Raw genomic sequence first — 6,000 nt, 5'->3', positions numbered from 1 at the left:
AGGGGGAAAGGGAAGCCAGGTCCCACGAGGTAGTAACCAAGCCAGCGGTGGGAAGCAGAAGCAGGGCTCCAACATGCCACAGCACCCCCCCTTGGGTCACCCAAAGATGGCAGGCGGCCAGAGGCCTAGATCATCACTGAAGATGACCTAGGGGCCTAGGCTGTGGGGACAGGGACATAGGCCCTACCTCCCAAAACAATTCCAGATTTGAGAATTCTACTCTACTACCCCAGAGGCAACGGAACAGTCCCATGGACAGCCCCTCACCCCCAAAGAACTGCTTCTGAGCTGGCACTGCTTCCTTTGGGGTTATTTTTAGCTTGTTTTCCCGGTAATGATTCTTTTGGGTGGATTTCAGGGTTGTAGCTGTGTGCTCTCTGGGAGACGGGAGCTGTATCCATCCAAGAAAAAAAAAAAGAGGTTGTTATTCATAGTAATTCAACTGGATTTGTAAAGTTATTATTAAGCATTTGTCACCACAAAAGTCACTTTGATTTGGCTTTCCTTGGAGCCGTCCTCCCTGACCAATTTTTTCCTTATCTCACAGAGGAGGCCTAGAGAGTTTAGAGGGGCCGTCAAGAACACACAGGGAAAAACGGAGACCACTCTTCTCAGAAGGGAAAGGGAGAAGGCAAGCCCTCTGGGGCCTGCACCTCAGAGGAGGAACATGGTGTGGATAGCAGTGATAGCAAATACGCAGTTTACCTCGAGCCAGTCACTGCTCCAAAGGGCTTTGTAACACTGCAAGGTAGGTATTATCAAGATCCTCATTTTAGGGATGGGGAACTGAGCACAGAGAGGTTAAGTAAGTAGCCCAAGGTCACACAGCTAGTGGACAGCAGAGCTGGGATTTGAACCCAGGCAGTGTGGCTCCAGGAATTAGGTTCCTAACCATCCACTAGACAGCCCCTGGTAGCTGCCCCAGGAGGATCTGATCTGAAAGACCAGTGGTGAGCTGGAAACATGGATGCCTTCACTTAGCCCGAGGAGGGAAGGAGGTGTCCAAGCAAAGAAGACACTGCAGTCACCCTAGACTCTCTTCGAGGCCCCATGCTGATGGATTTTGAGGTAAGTACCAGAAGCCCTGGGGAGATCAGCCTCAGAGGACATTTATAATCGATGTGCTCTGAGCAGATGAAAAGAACACAGGAGTAGACAGACTTGGAATTGAGCCTCGGCTCCTCCACTTCCTAAGCTGTGTAATTGTGAACAAGTTACTTTGCCTCTCTGGGCCTCAGCTTCCTCATCACCCAATGGAGATTTATGTACCGCTCAGAATCATTGCGAGGATTCAAAGAGGTGATGGGTAGGAAGCTCCTGAGCCATTACCCCTCTGCCCTTCATGTATTCATTCATTCGCTTGTTCACGAAACATTTATCGAACATTAAACGCACATATGGAACTATGCTTGGTGTTGTGGGCGACTTACAGGTGAATAAGACGTAATCTTTGTCCTTAAGGATTTTATGAGCCAATAGGGGAAGCTAAGAGATCAGGTGAATCCTAACTACAGGGCAGACAGTGATTGATTCCATCTGGAGTGAGGAGTAAGGTCTTTGCAGGAAAGGCACCACGAGGAGGTGGGGAAGGAGGAAATAGTATTCCAAGCCGGGAGAAGAGCAGGCAAAGTGCCCCAAGGCAGAGAAGCATACAGCTAATATTAGAGGGGAGAGCGGCTAAAGGTGAGGTGCGGGTGTGTGTCGAGCGCTAAAAGCAAGTCTGGGAAATTTGGAATTAATCCTGAAGGCGGTGGGGGCACCGTAGCTGGCCTTCTAGCAAGAATGGGACAGAAGGAAGCTGAGAATCAGATTTGGGGGTGGGGTGGGAAACTAAACCAAGGATTCCCATCCTAAGGGACTGGGAAGGAGAACTTCAGTTTGGATCCTCGAGTTCCTTGTGGGAGAAGTCAAGTGGGTTGCCCACGGCTCTGGGTCTCCTGTCCCCACTTGTAAGGCTCACCGACTTCCCAGGTCATCTGGAACAGCCGTACAAGCCTAAGGTGTTGGAGCCTCCTCGCTGGTCCTTGGCAGACCTGGCTTCCCATCTCAGCGTTCCCAGCAGTCCAGCCTGGCATCCTCCACCCAGAGCAGGAGTCCTGGGCACTGCCAAGCCCAGGAGCCTGACAGAGCTGGCTCGATGACTCTGTGGCATCACAGCGGTTTGGGAGGGTCAGCAGAGAAGTCGGGCCCCTGGCTCTTCCTCTTCCACCTGCACCTGGCAGCCGAGTTGGCCAACAAAAGAGAAGTTGAGTAAGTTGTAGGAAAACCAAGAGTTTACTGCCATTCAGCTGCTGGGCCGTGGCAAAGACAGTGTGCTTGCTCACTGAATTTCTCTCTCCCTCTCTCTCTCTCTCTTTCTCTCTCTCTCCCTGGTTCTGGCTATTTCTCTGCTTCACATTTGACCAGAGCTTTGCCTTTGGAATTAAGTGAAGCTGTGTGGGGGGTAGGGAGGAAAAGATGGGAGAGCAGAGCCCAGCCCACATGGCCAGAGTCCAAATCCTCCCTTGGCCGGGTGCCCAGGGGTGGTCCCAGCTTACTGTCAGTGTGTGCCCGAGGGAGGAAGGGGAGGAGAACAGCTAGAGTCAGGGCTGGCAGAGGGTGGGGGTTGGAGGAGTGTGCTGCCTGACGAGGAACCAAGGGTGGAGTGCTCTAGGGAAATGCAGCTAGATGCTTCTGTAAACAGATGGTTCAGGGGGCAACTCATTTTGCAGAGTTGGGATGTGTGTGCATGGTTGTGTGGGACTGTGCACACCGATGCACTGTTCAGATGCTTTATCAGCATCTCAGTGTCTTTGCTTGTGTGGGGCTGTGCACACGCATGCACTGTTCAGATGCTTTATCAGTATTTCAGTGTCTTTGCCCGTGTACATGTGAAGTTGTATGTAACTGAATATAATAACATGGGAGTGTGTGTCATCACAGGCATATGCCTTTGTGTGTCCTCTTGCCTCTCCAGCCTCCCTCTCCAGTGCCACTCCAGCACCCAAGGCTCCAGCCCTGTTGTATCCCCATCACACTCCATCCTCCCCATACCCCCACCTCCTGGTTCCAGGCCCTTGGGAAAGCTGCACTCTCTTCCTGCAGCAGCCTTCTCTCCTGTCTCCCCTCCCCCACTTTCCTGGCACACTTCAGCTGGTCTTTCTTCAGAGCAGCTCAAAGCTCACCTCCTCCAGGAAGCCCTCTCCCTTTTCCTGCAACACCCAAGACCTAGGCTGAGCTAGAGGCCCTTCATTCCAGCCCCCACAGCGCCTGTCCTTTCCTCTCTGGAAACACTCCCAGCTACCCTGCTTCATAATCCCTATGTCTGCCCACTTAGCTTTTCCAACAATGGTGAGTTCTCTGAGCTCATTTTATTCAGCTCTCTCTCTCCTCTCTCTCTCTCTCTCTAGAGACCATTTTATTCAGCTAGCTTAGCTCCAGACACATAGTAGGTAGTCAATAATTCATTTATTCAATAGCCACTAACTGTGTACCCAACAGATGCCACTCCAGGGGCATATAATGAGGACAACAGATACATGGTGCCTGCCTTCCTGGGTCTCCCTTTTATAGGAGGACAGAGCACATCGACACAATGCCATGCCTGCTTAGATTCATGACAAGACCCTCTAGGGGCACAGAATAAGGACGAGTGTGTGCAGCGTCGTCGGGGAAGGCTTCAGAGAGGAAAAGGTATCTAAAGTGAGCCGGAATGAGTGAAAGAGTATGTAAATGCAGTTACTAGACTGAATCCAAGGCCTGAGCAGAACCGAATCAGGGCTGAACCCCCAAAATAATGACCTGGGGAGCTTCATTCTCTCAATCAAAGAGAAGACCGGTTCCCAAGGCCACAGCGGGACTGAGACAGGTGGTAAAACTTTGGTGATGGCCATACCGTGGGGGCAGGGAGCCAGGCCTAACCTTGCATGGGATTATATTTCTATCTATTAAGAACTGGCTGTGTGACCTTGGGCCAGTGGCTATCTCTCTCTGGGCCTCGGGTTTCTTATCTATGAAATAGGAAGGCAGTCGATTCTAATCATAATCCTAATTGAGAACATGACCACATCCCAGGGTGGGGGAGTGGATTAACTGTGTAGTAATGACTGGTTGCTCAGGACACAGAGAGAAACGGAGCAGAAGGTAATACAGCTAGGATTTGGACCTCGGCTGATTCCATACCGTCTGTGTGTTCCTTTTTGCTCATGAAGCCATGCAACCATATCACTCTGAATCTAGGAGGACTTCATATTGGAAGTCCCTGAGTGGACATGTTAGGATGGGTAGGATTTTAAGTGGTGAAGAAGAGTGGTAATGAGGCAGGGGCACAGTGCCAGCCAAGGTGTGTGTGTGGGAGAATAAGCCTGCAAGGCGGAGGACATCCCTGGTGATGATGCTGGCTGGCCTGGCCTGACTGGGGCAGAGGATTCAAACTGGGGAATTAGTAGTAGCATGGTGCTGTGGAGAGAACACTGCCCTCTCATCAGAGGCTCCAGTGCCCCCAGAGCCCCTGAGCTGGCCTCCACAGCCCTGCCTTCCCAGCACTGAATGGCCTGTTTGTGCCTGGTGCCCCCAACTGACCAAGACTTCTCCAGCCAGAGGCAATACCATTGTTATATGGAAGCGTGAGAACTTACACCTCACAGTAAGAGTGGTTAAGTGGGTTACATACCGAATTGGGGCTCAGCTATTTCTTTGCTGTGTGAGCCTAGGCAAGACACTTACCTTCTCTGAGCCTCAAGTTCCTCCTCTGGAAAATAGCAATAATAATAGCATCTACTTAACAGGGCTGTAGTGAGCACCCAGGTAATGTATGCAAAATGCCCAGCATGATGCCTGATATATCAGAAACACTCAGTAAATGTTAGCTATTAATATGACCAGGCACTCAATATGGGTTTGTAGAACTAAGCTCTTGAATTTCCCCATCTGGCTCTGGTCTCTCTTATCCAACCTATGTGTTCCAGGACCTAGCACAATGCTTCACACATAATTAGAGCTCAAAAAAAAAAAAAAGTCACAGTATTTAATAAGATGACTAAATTAATTAATTAATATAAGAAAATGAATGAACTGAATGACCTCTGTTTTTGCAGCTGTAAAATGAGAGGCCTAGCTTAGGACATCACTGATCCCCGTGCCAGCAGGATTCTAGGGGAATCCCAGGAACTCCCCACAAATGGTGAGTCCCCCCTTAGTGAAGCCCCATATTGGCCTGTCCTATCTTCTCCAGTTGGCAGGCATCCTGAAAAACTGGGACGTGCTGACAGGGCAGATGTCATCAGGTCCGCCATGGTGGCAGGTGGAACAGTGGAGGAACCAGATGCCAGTTTCAGCCTGGGTCCTTCATAGACTCCCATGCAGAGCACAGGGACCTAACACAGAGCTTGCTTTCTGGCTGCATGGCAGGAGACTGGGGCTTTTCTAGGCACCATCCAGGAGCTGGGGTTCTAGGAAACCCCCAACCATTGCCAGTCCTCTGGTTGGAAAGATACTTGGCCCCGAACAAAATGGGAATAGCAGAAAGGAGATGCCATCACCCGAATGAGTAAGATTTGGGACAAAAGAGTAAGTATATGCCAGGCCCTTTCTCCAGGTTGGGATCCCCTTGGGTTTGCTCCTCTGACCTCCTCCTCCCCAGGTTCCATGAGTTGGGTGCCATGAGTAGGCCTCATGGGTGAGGTCAGGTCTGCCTGTGGGGGTGTTTAGAATAGGTCTGTGGAAAGATATGAGTCCCTTTCCAGGTAAATGACATACGGGGTTGGAATAGTTGGGGCAGTTGGCTATGTCTACTTCATGCCAACCACTTCCTTCCCAAGTCCTAGAACTGGCATCATCAAGAGTAACAGGCCCATGGGGCACTGGGGTTGGAGTAATTTGGGCACTTGACCCCCTAGGTGGGCTGTCAGCAGCCCTTTGCTTCCCTAGGGCCAGGAGGCCGATCTGGCGTTTGGAGCAACAGAGGATAATCAGACATGTGGCCTGGGCAGGCAGCTTCTGGTCCATGAAGGCTAGATCCAT

This window comes from Nyctereutes procyonoides, unplaced genomic scaffold (assembly GCF_905146905.1).
Source record: "Nyctereutes procyonoides isolate TBG_1078 unplaced genomic scaffold, NYPRO_anot_genome, whole genome shotgun sequence".
Lineage (NCBI taxonomy): Eukaryota > Metazoa > Chordata > Mammalia > Carnivora > Canidae > Nyctereutes > Nyctereutes procyonoides.
Note: the sequence above shows the minus strand (reverse complement) of the source record.